The following is a 21,727-nucleotide window of genomic DNA, read 5'->3' on the forward strand; positions in this document are numbered from 1 at the left end:
CGCAGCTTGTTTTCTAGGCAGCAGCGCTATTGTGATGTCATCGGGGGGCATTGTGACAAGCCGCCAGTGTTCCGTCTCTTCATGTTGTGCACAGTTCAAACGGAAAATACATCAACAGGCAGACTACAGAAAAGCTTACTATCAAAGGTTAGAGGGGGGCTTTCTCAGAGGGCTTTTTACAGTTTTTCTATTCCCAATTAGCCGTTTAAGTGTACTTATTGAAAGTAGTAATTCTTTCATAGGCCGCCCTTTCTTAGTATTTGACGTTCCTTATATTGCGGTATGAGGCTTCGCAGTAGGTTGCAAACATTCATCACCCATGACTGTCCCCAATTGAGCTCAGAAGCTCAATGTCTATCATGACCTCTCTTTTAGAATGTCCAAGAGCAAGCAAACTATTCCTCCAGGAGAGGGCGCCAACAGACTACTAAAGAGATCATCATTACTCAAAGAAAACCCCAAAAACCAATGCATGATAGGAATAAACAGGTAACTTTCTTTGGAGTGGAAGCGGAGAGATCGCACCAGATGCCAATTCTAGATCTTATCACACCTGTGGTCACTGCAGCAGCAGGTGAATCCACTTTGTCCAAAAGGGATCTATTCCATTCAATTGCAAATGATCTAGATAAGACAGAGAACTGCAGCACGGGGACATAGCCGAGTTGGTCAGGTTGAGTGGTGATGAGTTTGCTATTTGGATGAATAAAGAAAGTCAAAAGTGTGAAAGATAAAAAACAAAAGGAGGAAGTGTGAAAAGTGAATGGGCCAAATTGAGGTGCATATGAAGACGTATGCTTTCTTCCAATTCATTAAATCGGGCTAATATGAATCAGGTGAATTGAGTTCTGCTTTTGGAAACTGGGTTAAGAAGGGGTGCACCGTTCCTGGAGGTACTGCAATACCAGGTCAATGCGTGGAGTGGACAGAGCAAGCTCTTTTTCCATCTCCCTGTTCTAAAAATCCATTTAATATATGGTCCCCAGATAGGGGACGTATCAGATATTAAACTGATAAGAACAGATTTTTTGATTTAATGAAGCTTTCCAAAGCACCGCAAAAATGCATGACCGAAGTCACACCAAAAACAGTGCAAAGGCTAGGATTCGTGTGGACCCCTCCGTGAGAAGAGGATCCCCAAAAATCAACCCCGTCCCTCCGAGCCAGAAGGCCACAGCGAGGGTCAGGGATCTTCGGTGCTCCCCCAAGCCGAAGCCTGGTTGAGCCTTGTTGTTGCTCCCAGCGTCCACCGAGGCATCTTACCCAAGTGGAGTAGGGAGCTACTAGTCGTTGGTTTCGCAGCCGAGACTGCCCGGACCGTCAACCGGTGTTGGTTTCTCAGCCCAAGGCTGACCGGACCTCCAACCGGGTGTTGGTTTCTCAGCCCAAGGCTGACCGGACCTCCAACCGGGTGTTGGTTTCTCAGCCCAAGGCTAACTGGACCTCCAACCGGGTGTTGGTTTCTCAGCCAAAGCTGACCCGGACCTCCAACCGGGTGTTGGTTTCTCAGCCCAAAGCTGACCGGACCTCCGACCGGGATTATAAAAATTTCCCTTCTTAGCCAGAAGGCCAGGATAGGGCAATATGCTTGGAAAGTATGAATAGGCAAGGCGCGGCGTGCGACAGAGTCTGAGGCTTACCAGGGTCCCAACCTAGCAAGTTCAGACTCCCTCCAGGGTGTCCATTCCTGGGTCACATTGCACCATAACCCCCACACTTACTCAGTCTAATAGCCTCAATCCTGGTAGGGCCATGGTTTCCTCTAGATGGATATACTATCCTCCCAAAGTACTAACAAGTGCAACCTTCCAGTGTGCATTGCATCATTGTACTAAGGTGGCCGGAGCCTTAAACCACCTTTTCGAACGATACTACACTTGATCTTAGCCAAAAGGCCGAGAAGCGATAACCAGAATTGGTTTGGGCCTCGAGTGGCACCCTGGCCTATGCCGGACACATCTTAGGGAGAGAGAGCGAGAGGGAGACAAACCCACGCCTACACAAGACATTTTGTCACCCAAGCCAACCCTTGAAAAGGCTGCTTTGCAGAGCAAAAACAAGAAGAATGGTGCGTTTTGCAGCCGCCGCCCACTGCAATGAATCTGAATAACTCCTCCTTTAGGGCGCAAGCAACTCCCCTCCCCCTTGCAGTCTTTCCAATTCACGATACAAAAAGACGGACAGGACAGGTTGCCTGACTTTCCGTCACTGCCACCCTTTGCCATCCTTACCCGTAGAAAGCCCTTTCATCATCCCCAAACCCTAATCTTTTCCCTTTCCTTCCCAGCCCCCAAACCCTGCCCTCTGTACCTTTCTCACCACCCGCTTCCCTTCTCCTGTCATCCCCCTACCACCCGGGAAAAAAAGAGATTGCCCCCTCCTTCCACTAGCCCACCCTCCCACCCAAAGAACAACTTCTTCTGCGCAGCTTGTTTTCTAGGCAGCAGCGCTATTGTGATGTCATCGGGGGGCATTGTGACAAGCCGCCAGTGTTCCGTCTCTTCATGTTGTGCACAGTTCAAACGGAAAATACATCAACAGGCAGACTACAGAAAAGCTTACTATCAAAGGTTAGAGGGGGGCTTTCTCAGAGGGCTTTTTACAGTTTTTCTATTCCCAATTAGCCGTTTAAGTGTACTTATTGAAAGTAGTAATTCTTTCATAGGCCGCCCTTTCTTAGTATTTGACGTTCCTTATATTGCGGTATGAGGCTTCGCAGTAGGTTGCAAACATTCATCACCCATGACTGTCCCCAATTGAGCTCAGAAGCTCAATGTCTATCATGACCTCTCTTTTAGAATGTCCAAGAGCAAGCAAACTATTCCTCCAGGAGAGGGCGCCAACAGACTACTAAAGAGATCATCATTACTCAAAGAAAACCCCAAAAACCAATGCATGATAGGAATAAACAGGTAACTTTCTTTGGAGTGGAAGCGGAGAGATCGCACCAGATGCCAATTCTAGATCTTATCACACCTGTGGTCACTGCAGCAGCAGGTGAATCCACTTTGTCCAAAAGGGATCTATTCCATTCAATTGCAAATGATCTAGATAAGACAGAGAACTGCAGCACGGGGACATAGCCGAGTTGGTCAGGTTGAGTGGTGATGAGTTTGCTATTTGGATGAATAAAGAAAGTCAAAAGTGTGAAAGATAAAAAACAAAAGGAGGAAGTGTGAAAAGTGAATGGGCCAAATTGAGGTGCATATGAAGACGTATGCTTTCTTCCAATTCATTAAATCGGGCTAATATGAATCAGGTGAATTGAGTTCTGCTTTTGGAAACTGGGTTAAGAAGGGGTGCACCGTTCCTGGAGGTACTGCAATACCAGGTCAATGCGTGGAGTGGACAGAGCAAGCTCTTTTTCCATCTCCCTGTTCTAAAAATCCATTTAATATATGGTCCCCAGATAGGGGACGTATCAGATATTAAACTGATAAGAACAGATACTACACTTGATCTTAGCCAAAAGGCCGAGAAGCGATAACCAGAATTGGTTTGGGCCTCGAGTGGCACCCTGGCCTATGCCGGACACATCTTAGGGAGAGAGAGCGAGAGGGAGACAAACCCACGCCTACACAAGACATTTTGTCACCCAAGCCAACCCTTGAAAAGGCTGCTTTGCAGAGCAAAAACAAGAAGAATGGTGCGTTTTGCAGCCGCCGCCCACTGCAATGAATCTGAATAACTCCTCCTTTAGGGCGCAAGCAACTCCCCTCCCCCTTGCAGTCTTTCCAATTCACGATACAAAAAGACGGACAGGACAGGTTGCCTGACTTTCCGTCACTGCCACCCTTTGCCATCCTTACCCGTAGAAAGCCCTTTCATCATCCCCAAACCCTAATCTTTTCCCTTTCCTTCCCAGCCCCCAAACCCTGCCCTCTGTACCTTTCTCACCACCCGCTTCCCTTCTCCTGTCATCCCCCTACCACCCGGGAAAAAAAGAGATTGCCCCCTCCTTCCACTAGCCCACCCTCCCACCCAAAGAACAACTTCTTCTGCGCAGCTTGTTTTCTAGGCAGCAGCGCTATTGTGATGTCATCGGGGGGCATTGTGACAAGCCGCCAGTGTTCCGTCTCTTCATGTTGTGCACAGTTCAAACGGAAAATACATCAACAGGCAGACTACAGAAAAGCTTACTATCAAAGGTTAGAGGGGGGCTTTCTCAGAGGGCTTTTTACAGTTTTTCTATTCCCAATTAGCCGTTTAAGTGTACTTATTGAAAGTAGTAATTCTTTCATAGGCCGCCCTTTCTTAGTATTTGACGTTCCTTATATTGCGGTATGAGGCTTCGCAGTAGGTTGCAAACATTCATCACCCATGACTGTCCCCAATTGAGCTCAGAAGCTCAATGTCTATCATGACCTCTCTTTTAGAATGTCCAAGAGCAAGCAAACTATTCCTCCAGGAGAGGGCGCCAACAGACTACTAAAGAGATCATCATTACTCAAAGAAAACCCCAAAAACCAATGCATGATAGGAATAAACAGGTAACTTTCTTTGGAGTGGAAGCGGAGAGATCGCACCAGATGCCAATTCTAGATCTTATCACACCTGTGGTCACTGCAGCAGCAGGTGAATCCACTTTGTCCAAAAGGGATCTATTCCATTCAATTGCAAATGATCTAGATAAGACAGAGAACTGCAGCACGGGGACATAGCCGAGTTGGTCAGGTTGAGTGGTGATGAGTTTGCTATTTGGATGAATAAAGAAAGTCAAAAGTGTGAAAGATAAAAAACAAAAGGAGGAAGTGTGAAAAGTGAATGGGCCAAATTGAGGTGCATATGAAGACGTATGCTTTCTTCCAATTCATTAAATCGGGCTAATATGAATCAGGTGAATTGAGTTCTGCTTTTGGAAACTGGGTTAAGAAGGGGTGCACCGTTCCTGGAGGTACTGCAATACCAGGTCAATGCGTGGAGTGGACAGAGCAAGCTCTTTTTCCATCTCCCTGTTCTAAAAATCCATTTAATATATGGTCCCCAGATAGGGGACGTATCAGATATTAAACTGATAAGAACAGATACTACACTTGATCTTAGCCAAAAGGCCGAGAAGCGATAACCAGAATTGGTTTGGGCCTCGAGTGGCACCCTGGCCTATGCCGGACACATCTTAGGGAGAGAGAGCGAGAGGGAGACAAACCCACGCCTACACAAGACATTTTGTCACCCAAGCCAACCCTTGAAAAGGCTGCTTTGCAGAGCAAAAACAAGAAGAATGGTGCGTTTTGCAGCCGCCGCCCACTGCAATGAATCTGAATAACTCCTCCTTTAGGGCGCAAGCAACTCCCCTCCCCCTTGCAGTCTTTCCAATTCACGATACAAAAAGACGGACAGGACAGGTTGCCTGACTTTCCGTCACTGCCACCCTTTGCCATCCTTACCCGTAGAAAGCCCTTTCATCATCCCCAAACCCTAATCTTTTCCCTTTCCTTCCCAGCCCCCAAACCCTGCCCTCTGTACCTTTCTCACCACCCGCTTCCCTTCTCCTGTCATCCCCCTACCACCCGGGAAAAAAAGAGATTGCCCCCTCCTTCCACTAGCCCACCCTCCCACCCAAAGAACAACTTCTTCTGCGCAGCTTGTTTTCTAGGCAGCAGCGCTATTGTGATGTCATCGGGGGGCATTGTGACAAGCCGCCAGTGTTCCGTCTCTTCATGTTGTGCACAGTTCAAACGGAAAATACATCAACAGGCAGACTACAGAAAAGCTTACTATCAAAGGTTAGAGGGGGGCTTTCTCAGAGGGCTTTTTACAGTTTTTCTATTCCCAATTAGCCGTTTAAGTGTACTTATTGAAAGTAGTAATTCTTTCATAGGCCGCCCTTTCTTAGTATTTGACGTTCCTTATATTGCGGTATGAGGCTTCGCAGTAGGTTGCAAACATTCATCACCCATGACTGTCCCCAATTGAGCTCAGAAGCTCAATGTCTATCATGACCTCTCTTTTAGAATGTCCAAGAGCAAGCAAACTATTCCTCCAGGAGAGGGCGCCAACAGACTACTAAAGAGATCATCATTACTCAAAGAAAACCCCAAAAACCAATGCATGATAGGAATAAACAGGTAACTTTCTTTGGAGTGGAAGCGGAGAGATCGCACCAGATGCCAATTCTAGATCTTATCACACCTGTGGTCACTGCAGCAGCAGGTGAATCCACTTTGTCCAAAAGGGATCTATTCCATTCAATTGCAAATGATCTAGATAAGACAGAGAACTGCAGCACGGGGACATAGCCGAGTTGGTCAGGTTGAGTGGTGATGAGTTTGCTATTTGGATGAATAAAGAAAGTCAAAAGTGTGAAAGATAAAAAACAAAAGGAGGAAGTGTGAAAAGTGAATGGGCCAAATTGAGGTGCATATGAAGACGTATGCTTTCTTCCAATTCATTAAATCGGGCTAATATGAATCAGGTGAATTGAGTTCTGCTTTTGGAAACTGGGTTAAGAAGGGGTGCACCGTTCCTGGAGGTACTGCAATACCAGGTCAATGCGTGGAGTGGACAGAGCAAGCTCTTTTTCCATCTCCCTGTTCTAAAAATCCATTTAATATATGGTCCCCAGATAGGGGACGTATCAGATATTAAACTGATAAGAACAGATACTACACTTGATCTTAGCCAAAAGGCCGAGAAGCGATAACCAGAATTGGTTTGGGCCTCGAGTGGCACCCTGGCCTATGCCGGACACATCTTAGGGAGAGAGAGCGAGAGGGAGACAAACCCACGCCTACACAAGACATTTTGTCACCCAAGCCAACCCTTGAAAAGGCTGCTTTGCAGAGCAAAAACAAGAAGAATGGTGCGTTTTGCAGCCGCCGCCCACTGCAATGAATCTGAATAACTCCTCCTTTAGGGCGCAAGCAACTCCCCTCCCCCTTGCAGTCTTTCCAATTCACGATACAAAAAGACGGACAGGACAGGTTGCCTGACTTTCCGTCACTGCCACCCTTTGCCATCCTTACCCGTAGAAAGCCCTTTCATCATCCCCAAACCCTAATCTTTTCCCTTTCCTTCCCAGCCCCCAAACCCTGCCCTCTGTACCTTTCTCACCACCCGCTTCCCTTCTCCTGTCATCCCCCTACCACCTGGGAAAAAAAGAGATTGCCCCCTCCTTCCACTAGCCCACCCTCCCACCCAAAGAACAACTTCTTCTGCGCAGCTTGTTTTCTAGGCAGCAGCGCTATTGTGATGTCATCGGGGGGCATTGTGACAAGCCGCCAGTGTTCCGTCTCTTCATGTTGTGCACAGTTCAAACGGAAAATACATCAACAGGCAGACTACAGAAAAGCTTACTATCAAAGGTTAGAGGGGGGCTTTCTCAGAGGGCTTTTTACAGTTTTTCTATTCCCAATTAGCCGTTTAAGTGTACTTATTGAAAGTAGTAATTCTTTCATAGGCCGCCCTTTCTTAGTATTTGACGTTCCTTATATTGCGGTATGAGGCTTCGCAGTAGGTTGCAAACATTCATCACCCATGACTGTCCCCAATTGAGCTCAGAAGCTCAATGTCTATCATGACCTCTCTTTTAGAATGTCCAAGAGCAAGCAAACTATTCCTCCAGGAGAGGGCGCCAACAGACTACTAAAGAGATCATCATTACTCAAAGAAAACCCCAAAAACCAATGCATGATAGGAATAAACAGGTAACTTTCTTTGGAGTGGAAGCGGAGAGATCGCACCAGATGCCAATTCTAGATCTTATCACACCTGTGGTCACTGCAGCAGCAGGTGAATCCACTTTGTCCAAAAGGGATCTATTCCATTCAATTGCAAATGATCTAGATAAGACAGAGAACTGCAGCACGGGGACATAGCCGAGTTGGTCAGGTTGAGTGGTGATGAGTTTGCTATTTGGATGAATAAAGAAAGTCAAAAGTGTGAAAGATAAAAAACAAAAGGAGGAAGTGTGAAAAGTGAATGGGCCAAATTGAGGTGCATATGAAGACGTATGCTTTCTTCCAATTCATTAAATCGGGCTAATATGAATCAGGTGAATTGAGTTCTGCTTTTGGAAACTGGGTTAAGAAGGGGTGCACCGTTCCTGGAGGTACTGCAATACCAGGTCAATGCGTGGAGTGGACAGAGCAAGCTCTTTTTCCATCTCCCTGTTCTAAAAATCCATTTAATATATGGTCCCCAGATAGGGGACGTATCAGATATTAAACTGATAAGAACAGATTTTGATTTAATGAAGCTTTCCAAAGCACCGCAAAAAATGCATGACCGAAGTCACACCAAAAACAGTGCAAAGGCTAGGATTCGTGTGGACCCCTCCGTGAGGAGAGGGTCCCCAAAAATCAACCCCGTCCCTCCGAGCCAGAAGGCCACAGCAAGGGTCAGGGATCTTCGGTGCTCCCCCAAGCCGAAGCCTGGTTGAGCCTTGTCGTTGCTCCCAGCATCCACCCAGGCATCTTACCCAAGTGGAGTAGAGAGCTACTAGTTGTTGGTTTCGCAGCCGAAACTGCCCGGACCGTCAACCGGTGTTGGTTTCTCAGCCCAAGGCTAACCGGACCTCCAACCGGGTGTTGGTTTCTCAGCCGAAGCTGACCCAGACCTCCAACCGGGTGTTGGTTTCTCAGCCGAAGCTGACCCGGACCTCCAACCGGGTGTTGGTTTCTCAGCCCAAAGCTGAACGGACCTCCGACCATGATTATAAAAATTTCCCTTCCTAGCCAGAAGGCCGGGATAGAGCAATATGCTCAGAAAGTATGAAAGGGCAAGGTACGGTGTGCTACAGAGCCCAAGGCTCGCCGGGGTCCCAAGCCAGCAAGCTCAGACACACTCCAGGGTCGTCAGTCCTGGGGCACATTGCACCATAGCCCCCACACTTACTCAGTCTAATAGCCTCGATCCTGGTAGGGCCATGTTTTCCTCTAGATGAATATACTATACATCAAGAGTACTAGCAAGCGCAACCTTCCAGTGTGCATTGCATCTGCCGAGCCTCACAGATACTACACTTGATCTTAGCCAAAAGGCCGAGAAGCGATAACCAGAATTGGTTTGGGCCTCGAGTGGCACCCTGGCCTATGCCGGACACATCTTAGGGAGAGAGAGCGAGAGGGAGACAAACCCACGCCTACACAAGACATTTTGTCACCCAAGCCAACCCTTGAAAAGGCTGCTTTGCAGAGCAAAAACAAGAAGAATGGTGCGTTTTGCAGCCGCCGCCCACTGCAATGAATCTGAATAACTCCTCCTTTAGGGCGCAAGCAACTCCCCTCCCCCTTGCAGTCTTTCCAATTCACGATACAAAAAGACGGACAGGACAGGTTGCCTGACTTTCCGTCACTGCCACCCTTTGCCATCCTTACCCGTAGAAAGCCCTTTCATCATCCCCAAACCCTAATCTTTTCCCTTTCCTTCCCAGCCCCCAAACCCTGCCCTCTGTACCTTTCTCACCACCCGCTTCCCTTCTCCTGTCATCCCCCTACCACCCGGGAAAAAAAGAGATTGCCCCCTCCTTCCACTAGCCCACCCTCCCACCCAAAGAACAACTTCTTCTGCGCAGCTTGTTTTCTAGGCAGCAGCGCTATTGTGATGTCATCGGGGGGCATTGTGACAAGCCGCCAGTGTTCCGTCTCTTCATGTTGTGCACAGTTCAAACGGAAAATACATCAACAGGCAGACTACAGAAAAGCTTACTATCAAAGGTTAGAGGGGGGCTTTCTCAGAGGGCTTTTTACAGTTTTTCTATTCCCAATTAGCCGTTTAAGTGTACTTATTGAAAGTAGTAATTCTTTCATAGGCCGCCCTTTCTTAGTATTTGACGTTCCTTATATTGCGGTATGAGGCTTCGCAGTAGGTTGCAAACATTCATCACCCATGACTGTCCCCAATTGAGCTCAGAAGCTCAATGTCTATCATGACCTCTCTTTTAGAATGTCCAAGAGCAAGCAAACTATTCCTCCAGGAGAGGGCGCCAACAGACTACTAAAGAGATCATCATTACTCAAAGAAAACCCCAAAAACCAATGCATGATAGGAATAAACAGGTAACTTTCTTTGGAGTGGAAGCGGAGAGATCGCACCAGATGCCAATTCTAGATCTTATCACACCTGTGGTCACTGCAGCAGCAGGTGAATCCACTTTGTCCAAAAGGGATCTATTCCATTCAATTGCAAATGATCTAGATAAGACAGAGAACTGCAGCACGGGGACATAGCCGAGTTGGTCAGGTTGAGTGGTGATGAGTTTGCTATTTGGATGAATAAAGAAAGTCAAAAGTGTGAAAGATAAAAAACAAAAGGAGGAAGTGTGAAAAGTGAATGGGCCAAATTGAGGTGCATATGAAGACGTATGCTTTCTTCCAATTCATTAAATCGGGCTAATATGAATCAGGTGAATCGAGTTCTGCTTTTGGAAACTGGGTTAAGAAGGGGTGCACCGTTCCTGGAGGTACTGCAATACCAGGTCAATGCGTGGAGTGGACAGAGCAAGCTCTTTTTCCATCTCCCTGTTCTAAAAATCCATTTAATATATGGTCCCCAGATAGGGGACGTATCAGATATTAAACTGATAAGAACAGATACTACACTTGATCTTAGCCAAAAGGCCGAGAAGCGATAACCAGAATTGGTTTGGGCCTCGAGTGGCACCCTGGCCTATGCCGGACACATCTTAGGGAGAGAGAGCGAGAGGGAGACAAACCCACGCCTACACAAGACATTTTGTCACCCAAGCCAACCCTTGAAAAGGCTGCTTTGCAGAGCAAAAACAAGAAGAATGGTGCGTTTTGCAGCCGCCGCCCACTGCAATGAATCTGAATAACTCCTCCTTTAGGGCGCAAGCAACTCCCCTCCCCCTTGCAGTCTTTCCAATTCACGATACAAAAAGACGGACAGGACAGGTTGCCTGACTTTCCGTCACTGCCACCCTTTGCCATCCTTACCCGTAGAAAGCCCTTTCATCATCCCCAAACCCTAATCTTTTCCCTTTCCTTCCCAGCCCCCAAACCCTGCCCTCTGTACCTTTCTCACCACCCGCTTCCCTTCTCCTGTCATCCCCCTACCACCCGGGAAAAAAAGAGATTGCCCCCTCCTTCCACTAGCCCACCCTCCCACCCAAAGAACAACTTCTTCTGCGCAGCTTGTTTTCTAGGCAGCAGCGCTATTGTGATGTCATCAGGGGGCATTGTGACAAGCCGCCAGTGTTCCGTCTCTTCATGTTGTGCACAGTTCAAACGGAAAATACATCAACAGGCAGACTACAGAAAAGCTTACTATCAAAGGTTAGAGGGGGGCTTTCTCAGAGGGCTTTTTACAGTTTTTCTATTCCCAATTAGCCGTTTAAGTGTACTTATTGAAAGTAGTAATTCTTTCATAGGCCGCCCTTTCTTAGTATTTGACGTTCCTTATATTGCGGTATGAGGCTTCGCAGTAGGTTGCAAACATTCATCACCCATGACTGTCCCCAATTGAGCTCAGAAGCTCAATGTCTATCATGACCTCTCTTTTAGAATGTCCAAGAGCAAGCAAACTATTCCTCCAGGAGAGGGCGCCAACAGACTACTAAAGAGATCATCATTACTCAAAGAAAACCCCAAAAACCAATGCATGATAGGAATAAACAGGTAACTTTCTTTGGAGTGGAAGCGGAGAGATCGCACCAGATGCCAATTCTAGATCTTATCACACCTGTGGTCACTGCAGCAGCAGGTGAATCCACTTTGTCCAAAAGGGATCTATTCCATTCAATTGCAAATGATCTAGATAAGACAGAGAACTGCAGCACGGGGACATAGCCGAGTTGGTCAGGTTGAGTGGTGATGAGTTTGCTATTTGGATGAATAAAGAAAGTCAAAAGTGTGAAAGATAAAAAACAAAAGGAGGAAGTGTGAAAAGTGAATGGGCCAAATTGAGGTGCATATGAAGACGTATGCTTTCTTCCAATTCATTAAATCGGGCTAATATGAATCAGGTGAATTGAGTTCTGCTTTTGGAAACTGGGTTAAGAAGGGGTGCACCGTTCCTGGAGGTACTGCAATACCAGGTCAATGCGTGGAGTGGACAGAGCAAGCTCTTTTTCCATCTCCCTGTTCTAAAAATCCATTTAATATATGGTCCCCAGATAGGGGACGTATCAGATATTAAACTGATAAGAACAGATACTACACTTGATCTTAGCCAAAAGGCCGAGAAGCGATAACCAGAATTGGTTTGGGCCTCGAGTGGCACCCTGGCCTATGCCGGACACATCTTAGGGAGAGAGAGCGAGAGGGAGACAAACCCACGCCTACACAAGACATTTTGTCACCCAAGCCAACCCTTGAAAAGGCTGCTTTGCAGAGCAAAAACAAGAAGAATGGTGCGTTTTGCAGCCGCCGCCCACTGCAATGAATCTGAATAACTCCTCCTTTAGGGCGCAAGCAACTCCCCTCCCCCTTGCAGTCTTTCCAATTCACGATACAAAAAGACGGACAGGACAGGTTGCCTGACTTTCCGTCACTGCCACCCTTTGCCATCCTTACCCGTAGAAAGCCCTTTCATCATCCCCAAACCCTAATCTTTTCCCTTTCCTTCCCAGCCCCCAAACCCTGCCCTCTGTACCTTTCTCACCACCCGCTTCCCTTCTCCTGTCATCCCCCTACCACCCGGGAAAAAAAGAGATTGCCCCCTCCTTCCACTAGCCCACCCTCCCACCCAAAGAACAACTTCTTCTGCGCAGCTTGTTTTCTAGGCAGCAGCGCTATTGTGATGTCATCGGGGGGCATTGTGACAAGCCGCCAGTGTTCCGTCTCTTCATGTTGTGCACAGTTCAAACGGAAAATACATCAACAGGCAGACTACAGAAAAGCTTACTATCAAAGGTTAGAGGGGGGCTTTCTCAGAGGGCTTTTTACAGTTTTTCTATTCCCAATTAGCCGTTTAAGTGTACTTATTGAAAGTAGTAATTCTTTCATAGGCCGCCCTTTCTTAGTATTTGACGTTCCTTATATTGCGGTATGAGGCTTCGCAGTAGGTTGCAAACATTCATCACCCATGACTGTCCCCAATTGAGCTCAGAAGCTCAATGTCTATCATGACCTCTCTTTTAGAATGTCCAAGAGCAAGCAAACTATTCCTCCAGGAGAGGGCGCCAACAGACTACTAAAGAGATCATCATTACTCAAAGAAAACCCCAAAAACCAATGCATGATAGGAATAAACAGGTAACTTTCTTTGGAGTGGAAGCGGAGAGATCGCACCAGATGCCAATTCTAGATCTTATCACACCTGTGGTCACTGCAGCAGCAGGTGAATCCACTTTGTCCAAAAGGGATCTATTCCATTCAATTGCAAATGATCTAGATAAGACAGAGAACTGCAGCACGGGGACATAGCCGAGTTGGTCAGGTTGAGTGGTGATGAGTTTGCTATTTGGATGAATAAAGAAAGTCAAAAGTGTGAAAGATAAAAAACAAAAGGAGGAAGTGTGAAAAGTGAATGGGCCAAATTGAGGTGCATATGAAGACGTATGCTTTCTTCCAATTCATTAAATCGGGCTAATATGAATCAGGTGAATTGAGTTCTGCTTTTGGAAACTGGGTTAAGAAGGGGTGCACCGTTCCTGGAGGTACTGCAATACCAGGTCAATGCGTGGAGTGGACAGAGCAAGCTCTTTTTCCATCTCCCTGTTCTAAAAATCCATTTAATATATGGTCCCCAGATAGGGGACGTATCAGATATTAAACTGATAAGAACAGATACTACACTTGATCTTAGCCAAAAGGCCGAGAAGCGATAACCAGAATTGGTTTGGGCCTCGAGTGGCACCCTGGCCTATGCCGGACACATCTTAGGGAGAGAGAGCGAGAGGGAGACAAACCCACGCCTACACAAGACATTTTGTCACCCAAGCCAACCCTTGAAAAGGCTGCTTTGCAGAGCAAAAACAAGAAGAATGGTGCGTTTTGCAGCCGCCGCCCACTGCAATGAATCTGAATAACTCCTCCTTTAGGGCGCAAGCAACTCCCCTCCCCCTTGCAGTCTTTCCAATTCACGATACAAAAAGACGGACAGGACAGGTTGCCTGACTTTCCGTCACTGCCACCCTTTGCCATCCTTACCCGTAGAAAGCCCTTTCATCATCCCCAAACCCTAATCTTTTCCCTTTCCTTCCCAGCCCCCAAACCCTGCCCTCTGTACCTTTCTCACCACCCGCTTCCCTTCTCCTGTCATCCCCCTACCACCCGGGAAAAAAAGAGATTGCCCCCTCCTTCCACTAGCCCACCCTCCCACCCAAAGAACAACTTCTTCTGCGCAGCTTGTTTTCTAGGCAGCAGCGCTATTGTGATGTCATCGGGGGGCATTGTGACAAGCCGCCAGTGTTCCGTCTCTTCATGTTGTGCACAGTTCAAACGGAAAATACATCAACAGGCAGACTACAGAAAAGCTTACTATCAAAGGTTAGAGGGGGGCTTTCTCAGAGGGCTTTTTACAGTTTTTCTATTCCCAATTAGCCGTTTAAGTGTACTTATTGAAAGTAGTAATTCTTTCATAGGCCGCCCTTTCTTAGTATTTGACGTTCCTTATATTGCGGTATGAGGCTTCGCAGTAGGTTGCAAACATTCATCACCCATGACTGTCCCCAATTGAGCTCAGAAGCTCAATGTCTATCATGACCTCTCTTTTAGAATGTCCAAGAGCAAGCAAACTATTCCTCCAGGAGAGGGCGCCAACAGACTACTAAAGAGATCATCATTACTCAAAGAAAACCCCAAAAACCAATGCATGATAGGAATAAACAGGTAACTTTCTTTGGAGTGGAAGCGGAGAGATCGCACCAGATGCCAATTCTAGATCTTATCACACCTGTGGTCACTGCAGCAGCAGGTGAATCCACTTTGTCCAAAAGGGATCTATTCCATTCAATTGCAAATGATCTAGATAAGACAGAGAACTGCAGCACGGGGACATAGCCGAGTTGGTCAGGTTGAGTGGTGATGAGTTTGCTATTTGGATGAATAAAGAAAGTCAAAAGTGTGAAAGATAAAAAACAAAAGGAGGAAGTGTGAAAAGTGAATGGGCCAAATTGAGGTGCATATGAAGACGTATGCTTTCTTCCAATTCATTAAATCGGGCTAATATGAATCAGGTGAATTGAGTTCTGCTTTTGGAAACTGGGTTAAGAAGGGGTGCACCGTTCCTGGAGGTACTGCAATACCAGGTCAATGCGTGGAGTGGACAGAGCAAGCTCTTTTTCCATCTCCCTGTTCTAAAAATCCATTTAATATATGGTCCCCAGATAGGGGACGTATCAGATATTAAACTGATAAGAACAGATACTACACTTGATCTTAGCCAAAAGGCCGAGAAGCGATAACCAGAATTGGTTTGGGCCTCGAGTGGCACCCTGGCCTATGCCGGACACATCTTAGGGAGAGAGAGCGAGAGGGAGACAAACCCACGCCTACACAAGACATTTTGTCACCCAAGCCAACCCTTGAAAAGGCTGCTTTGCAGAGCAAAAACAAGAAGAATGGTGCGTTTTGCAGCCGCCGCCCACTGCAATGAATCTGAATAACTCCTCCTTTAGGGCGCAAGCAACTCCCCTCCCCCTTGCAGTCTTTCCAATTCACGATACAAAAAGACGGACAGGACAGGTTGCCTGACTTTCCGTCACTGCCACCCTTTGCCATCCTTACCCGTAGAAAGCCCTTTCATCATCCCCAAACCCTAATCTTTTCCCTTTCCTTCCCAGCCCCCAAACCCTGCCCTCTGTACCTTTCTCACCACCCGCTTCCCTTCTCCTGTCATCCCCCTACCACCCGGGAAAAAAAGAGATTGCCCCCTCCTTCCACTAGCCCACCCTCCCACCCAAAGAACAACTTCTTCTGCGCAGCTTGTTTTCTAGGCAGCAGCGCTATTGTGATGTCATCGGGGGGCATTGTGACAAGCCGCCAGTGTTCCGTCTCTTCATGTTGTGCACAGTTCAAACGGAAAATACATCAACAGGCAGACTACAGAAAAGCTTACTATCAAAGGTTAGAGGGGGGCTTTCTCAGAGGGCTTTTTACAGTTTTTCTATTCCCAATTAGCCGTTTAAGTGTACTTATTGAAAGTAGTAATTCTTTCATAGGCCGCCCTTTCTTAGTATTTGACGTTCCTTATATTGCGGTATGAGGCTTCGCAGTAGGTTGCAAACATTCATCACCCATGACTGTCCCCAATTGAGCTCAGAAGCTCAATGTCTATCATGACCTCTCTTTTAGAATGTCCAAGAGCAAGCAAACTATTCCTCCAGGAGAGGGCGCCAACAGACTACTAAAGAGATCATCATTACTCAAAGAAAACCCCAAAAACCAATGCATGATAGGAATAAACAGGTAACTTTCTTTGGAGTGGAAGCGGAGAGATCGCACCAGATGCCAATTCTAGATCTTATCACACACTGTGGTCACTGCAGCAGCAGGTGAATCCACTTTGTCCAAAAGGGATCTATTCCATTCAATTGCAAATGATCTAGATAAGACAGAGAACTGCAGCACGGGGACATAGCCGAGTTGGTCAGGTTGAGTGGTGATGAGTTTGCTATTTGGATGAATAAAGAAAGTCAAAAGTGTGAAAGATAAAAAACAAAAGGAGGAAGTGTGAAAAGTGAATGGGCCAAATTGAGGTGCATATGAAGACGTATGCTTTCTTCCAATTCATTAAATCGGGCTAATATGAATCAGGTGAATTGAGTTCTGCTTTTGGAAACTGGGTTAAGAAGGGGTGCACCGTTCCTGGAGGTACTGCAATACCAGGTCAATGCGTGGAGTGGACAGAGCAAGCTCTTTTTCCATCTCCCTGTTCTAAAAATCCATTTAATATATGGTCCCCAGATAGGGGACGTATCAGATATTAAACTGATAAGAACAGATACTACACTTGATCTTAGCCAAAAGGCCGAGAAGCGATAACCAGAATTGGTTTGGGCCTCGAGTGGCACCCTGGCCTATGCCGGACACATCTTAGGGAGAGAGAGCGAGAGGGAGACAAACCCACGCCTACACAAGACATTTTGTCACCCAAGCCAACCCTTGAAAAGGCTGCTTTGCAGAGCAAAAACAAGAAGAATGGTGCGTTTTGCAGCCGCCGCCCACTGCAATGAATCTGAATAACTCCTCCTTTAGGGCGCAAGCAACTCCCCTCCCCCTTGCAGTCTTTCCAATTCACGATACAAAAAGACGGACAGGACAGGTTGCCTGACTTTCCGTCACTGCCACCCTTTGCCATCCTTACCCGTAGAAAGCCCTTTCATCATCCCCAAACCCTAATCTTTTCCCTTTCCTTCCCAGCCCCCAAACCCTGCCCTCTGTACCTTTCTCACCACCCGCTTCCCTTCTCCTGTCATCCCCCTACCACCCGGGAAAAAAAGAGATTGCCCCCTCCTTCCACTAGCCCACCCTCCCACCCAAAGAACAACTTCTTCTGCGCAGCTTGTTTTCTAGGCAGCAGCGCTATTGTGATGTCATCGGGGGGCATTGTGACAAGCCGCCAGTGTTCCGTCTCTTCATGTTGTGCACAGTTCAAACGGAAAATACATCAACAGGCAGACTACAGAAAAGCTTACTATCAAAGGTTAGAGGGGGGCTTTCTCAGAGGGCTTTTTACAGTTTTTCTATTCCCAATTAGCCGTTTAAGTGTACTTATTGAAAGTAGTAATTCTTTCATAGGCCGCCCTTTCTTAGTATTTGACGTTCCTTATATTGCGGTATGAGGCTTCGCAGTAGGTTGCAAACATTCATCACCCATGACTGTCCCCAATTGAGCTCAGAAGCTCAATGTCTATCATGACCTCTCTTTTAGAATGTCCAAGAGCAAGCAAACTATTCCTCCAGGAGAGGGCGCCAACAGACTACTAAAGAGATCATCATTACTCAAAGAAAACCCCAAAAACCAATGCATGATAGGAATAAACAGGTAACTTTCTTTGGAGTGGAAGCGGAGAGATCGCACCAGATGCCAATTCTAGATCTTATCACACCTGTGGTCACTGCAGCAGCAGGTGAATCCACTTTGTCCAAAAGGGATCTATTCCATTCAATTGCAAATGATCTAGATAAGACAGAGAACTGCAGCACGGGGACATAGCCGAGTTGGTCAGGTTGAGTGGTGATGAGTTTGCTATTTGGATGAATAAAGAAAGTCAAAAGTGTGAAAGATAAAAAACAAAAGGAGGAAGTGTGAAAAGTGAATGGGCCAAATTGAGGTGCATATGAAGACGTATGCTTTCTTCCAATTCATTAAATCGGGCTAATATGAATCAGGTGAATTGAGTTCTGCTTTTGGAAACTGGGTTAAGAAGGGGTGCACCGTTCCTGGAGGTACTGCAATACCAGGTCAATGCGTGGAGTGGACAGAGCAAGCTCTTTTTCCATCTCCCTGTTCTAAAAATCCATTTAATATATGGTCCCCAGATAGGGGACGTATCAGATATTAAACTGATAAGAACAGATACTACACTTGATCTTAGCCAAAAGGCCGAGAAGCGATAACCAGAATTGGTTTGGGCCTCGAGTGGCACCCTGGCCTATGCCGGACACATCTTAGGGAGAGAGAGCGAGAGGGAGACAAACCCACGCCTACACAAGACATTTTGTCACCCAAGCCAACCCTTGAAAAGGCGCTTTGCAGAGCAAAAACAAGAAGAATGGTGCGTTTTGCAGCCGCCGCCCACTGCAATGAATCTGAATAACTCCTCCTTTAGGGCGCAAGCAACTCCCCTCCCCCTTGCAGTCTTTCCAATTCACGATACAAAAAGACGGACAGGACAGGTTGCCTGACTTTCCGTCACTGCCACCCTTTGCCATCCTTACCCGTAGAAAGCCCGTTCATCATCCCCAAACCCTAATCTTTTCCCTTTCCTTCCCAGCCCCCAAACCCTGCCCTCTGTACCTTTCTCACCACCCGCTTCCCTTCTCCTGTCATCCCCCTACCACCCGGGAAAAAAAGAGATTGCCCCCTCCTTCCACTAGCCCACCCTCCCACCCAAAGAACAACTTCTTCTGCGCAGCTTGTTTTCTAGGCAGCAGCGCTATTGTGATGTCATCGGGGGGCATTGTGACAAGCCGCCAGTGTTCCGTCTCTTCATGTTGTGCACAGTTCAAACGGAAAATACATCAACAGGCAGACTACAGAAAAGCTTACTATCAAAGGTTAGAGGGGGGCTTTCTCAGAGGGCTTTTTACAGTTTTTCTATTCCCAATTAGCCGTTTAAGTGTACTTATTGAAAGTAGTAATTCTTTCATAGGCCGCCCTTTCTTAGTATTTGACGTTCCTTATATTGCGGTATGAGGCTTCGCAGTAGGTTGCAAACATTCATCACCCATGACTGTCCCCAATTGAGCTCAGAAGCTCAATGTCTATCATGACCTCTCTTTTAGAATGTCCAAGAGCAAGCAAACTATTCCTCCAGGAGAGGGCGCCAACAGACTACTAAAGAGATCATCATTAGTGATGAGCGAGTACTAAAAAGCTCGGGTGCTCGAGGCTCGGGCCGAGCCTCCCAAGATACTCGTGTACTCGGCCCGAGCAACGAGCCCAATGTTATCCTATGGGAGACCCGAGTATTTTTGTGAAATGACCCCCCGGCAGCATGGAGAAACCCTAAAACTGTCACAAAAGTCTCAGAAGAGTGCTCAAATGACATGGCATCAGCATGGGGAAGACCCCTTGAAGCATTTATCACTCAAAAGTCACAGCTGTGAACAATTTTGTCCGAGTTTTACGCCATTTTTACGGACTCACCAGAAAACCTTGCAAAATGACCCCAAAATGAATTTTCATGGCGGAAATGTTAAGGGCACATACCCAATAGTGAGATAGAGCTGGTGTATGTTACTTTTTGAGATTAATACATGAAAGATTTTACATAAACATTGTGTGGCACTCCGATGTCCAAAACGCACGTTTTGTGCTTTTTACTAGCGATGTCGGTCATTTTTTTTTTCATTCTATCTCCCGTCGGTCGGTCTCGCTCTGTCGGTCTCTCTCTGTCTTGTCTGTCCCCCTCTCACAGTCTGTCGGTCATTCTCCCCCCTCTCTCTTACTCACCGTTCGCCGATCACTGCTGCGGCACTGCACGGCATTCACACTGCTCCTGCGGCTTTTCTTCTTTTGAAAAAGCCGGCCGGTCATTAATCAATCTCGTATTCTCTGCTTTCCTGCTTTTCGGCGCCTATGATTGGTTGCAGTGAGACACGCCCCCACTCTGAGTGACAGGTGTCACACTGCACCCAATCACAGCAGCCGGTGTGTGTGTATACTGTGCAGTGAAATAAATAATTAAATAATTAAAAAAAACGGCGTGCGGTCCCCCCCAATTTTAATACCAGCCAGATAAAGCCATACGGCTGAAGGCTGGTATTCTCAGGATGGGGAGCGCCACGTTATGGGGAGCCCCCCACCCTAACAATAACAGCCAACAGCCGCCCAGAATTGCCGCATACATTATATGCGACAGTTCTGGGGCTGTACCCGGCTCTTCCCGATTTACCCTGGTGCGTTGGCAAATCGGGGTAATAAGGAGTTATTGGCAGCCCATAGCTGCCAATAAGTCCTAGATTAATCATGTCAGGCGTCTATGAGACACCCTCCATGATTAATCTGTAAATTACAGTTAAAAAACACACACACACACGAAAAATCCTTTATTAGAAATAAAAAACAATAACAAAGTCCCTCATTACCAATTTATTAACCCCGACAAACCCTCCATGTCCGGTGTAATCCACGGTCCTCCAGCGTCGCATCCAGCTCTGCTGCATGCAGGTGACAGGAGCTGCAGAATACACCGCCGCTCCGGTCACCTCCACGCAGCTAATGAGGTGAGTATAGCGATCAGCTGAGCTGTCACTGAGGTTACCTGGATCCAGCGGTGGCCGCGGGTAACCTCAGTGACAGCAGCTGATCGCACTACTCACCGCCGCTCCGGTCAGCTCCATGCACCAACTGAGGAGAGTATAGCGATCAGCTGCTGTCACTGAGGTTAATCGCGGCCACCGCTGGATCCAGCGGTGGCCGCGAGTTACCTGACTGACAGCAGCTGATCGCGCTTCTCACCTCAGTTGCTGTGTGAAGCTGACCGGAGCGGCGGTAAGTAGCGCGATCAGCTGCTGTCACTGAGGTTACCCGCGGCCACCGCTGCATCCACCGCTGGATCCAGGTAACCTCAGTGACAGCTCAGCTGATCGCTATACTCACCTCATTAGCTGCGTGGAGGTGACCGGAGCGGCGGTGTATTCTGCAGCTCCTGTCACCTGCATGCAGCAGAGCTGGACGCGACGCTGGAGGACCGTGGATTACACCGGACATGGAGGGTTTTGTTGTGGGTAATAAATTGGTGATGAGGGACTTTGTTATTGTTTTTTATTTCTAATAAAGGATTTTTCGGGTGTGTGTGTTTATTTACTGTAATTTACAGATTAATCATGGAGGGTGTCTCATAGACGCCTGACATGATTAATCTAGGACTTATTGGCAGCTATGGGCTGCCAATAACTCCTTATTACCCCGATTTGCCAACGCACCAGGGTAAATCGGGAAGAGCCGGGTACAGTCCCAGAACTGTCGCATATAATGTATGCGGCAATTCTGGGCGGCTGCTGACTGTTATTGTTAGGGTGGGGGGCTCCCCATAACGTGGAGCTCCCCATCCTGAGAATACCAGCCTTCAGCCGTATGGCTTTATCTGGCTGGTATTAAAATTGGGGGGACCGCACGCCGGTTTTTTTAATTATTTATTTATTTATTTTACTGC

The 21,727-nt window shown here is 47.2% G+C and overlaps 11 non-coding genes and 2 pseudogenes across 11 annotated transcripts; all 13 read right to left on the reverse strand.

Moving 5' to 3' along the window:
- Positions 1–871: 871 nt before the first annotated feature.
- Positions 872–1,068, reverse strand: LOC142265631 (U2 spliceosomal RNA). Its single transcript, XR_012731923.1, has one exon. It is a non-coding gene; the product is annotated as a U2 spliceosomal RNA (small nuclear RNA).
- A 697-nt stretch (positions 1,069–1,765) lies between these two features.
- On the reverse strand, positions 1,766–1,907 carry LOC142265667 (U2 spliceosomal RNA; annotated as a pseudogene).
- A 1,387-nt stretch (positions 1,908–3,294) lies between these two features.
- Positions 3,295–3,485, reverse strand: LOC142265507 (U2 spliceosomal RNA). Its single transcript, XR_012731816.1, has one exon. It is a non-coding gene; the product is annotated as a U2 spliceosomal RNA (small nuclear RNA).
- Positions 3,486–4,872: 1,387 nt separating this feature from the next.
- On the reverse strand, positions 4,873–5,063 carry LOC142265508 (U2 spliceosomal RNA). Its single transcript, XR_012731817.1, has one exon. It is a non-coding gene; the product is annotated as a U2 spliceosomal RNA (small nuclear RNA).
- Positions 5,064–6,450: 1,387 nt separating this feature from the next.
- LOC142265509 (U2 spliceosomal RNA) lies at positions 6,451–6,641 on the reverse strand. The gene has a single exon (XR_012731818.1). It is a non-coding gene; the product is annotated as a U2 spliceosomal RNA (small nuclear RNA).
- Positions 6,642–8,028: 1,387 nt separating this feature from the next.
- Positions 8,029–8,224, reverse strand: LOC142265643 (U2 spliceosomal RNA). Its single transcript, XR_012731934.1, has one exon. It is a non-coding gene; the product is annotated as a U2 spliceosomal RNA (small nuclear RNA).
- Positions 8,225–8,866: 642 nt separating this feature from the next.
- LOC142265663 (U2 spliceosomal RNA) lies at positions 8,867–8,993 on the reverse strand (annotated as a pseudogene).
- Positions 8,994–10,380: 1,387 nt separating this feature from the next.
- On the reverse strand, positions 10,381–10,571 carry LOC142265510 (U2 spliceosomal RNA). Its single transcript, XR_012731819.1, has one exon. It is a non-coding gene; the product is annotated as a U2 spliceosomal RNA (small nuclear RNA).
- A 1,387-nt stretch (positions 10,572–11,958) lies between these two features.
- Positions 11,959–12,149, reverse strand: LOC142265511 (U2 spliceosomal RNA). Its single transcript, XR_012731820.1, has one exon. It is a non-coding gene; the product is annotated as a U2 spliceosomal RNA (small nuclear RNA).
- A 1,387-nt stretch (positions 12,150–13,536) lies between these two features.
- Positions 13,537–13,727, reverse strand: LOC142265513 (U2 spliceosomal RNA). The gene has a single exon (XR_012731822.1). It is a non-coding gene; the product is annotated as a U2 spliceosomal RNA (small nuclear RNA).
- Positions 13,728–15,114: 1,387 nt separating this feature from the next.
- LOC142265514 (U2 spliceosomal RNA) lies at positions 15,115–15,305 on the reverse strand. Its single transcript, XR_012731823.1, has one exon. It is a non-coding gene; the product is annotated as a U2 spliceosomal RNA (small nuclear RNA).
- Positions 15,306–16,693: 1,388 nt separating this feature from the next.
- On the reverse strand, positions 16,694–16,884 carry LOC142265515 (U2 spliceosomal RNA). Its single transcript, XR_012731824.1, has one exon. It is a non-coding gene; the product is annotated as a U2 spliceosomal RNA (small nuclear RNA).
- A 1,387-nt stretch (positions 16,885–18,271) lies between these two features.
- On the reverse strand, positions 18,272–18,462 carry LOC142265517 (U2 spliceosomal RNA). The gene has a single exon (XR_012731825.1). It is a non-coding gene; the product is annotated as a U2 spliceosomal RNA (small nuclear RNA).
- Positions 18,463–21,727: the final 3,265 nt, after the last annotated feature.

Source organism: Anomaloglossus baeobatrachus, unplaced genomic scaffold (assembly GCF_048569485.1).
Source record: "Anomaloglossus baeobatrachus isolate aAnoBae1 unplaced genomic scaffold, aAnoBae1.hap1 Scaffold_275, whole genome shotgun sequence".
NCBI classification, from domain to species: domain Eukaryota; kingdom Metazoa; phylum Chordata; class Amphibia; order Anura; family Aromobatidae; genus Anomaloglossus; species Anomaloglossus baeobatrachus.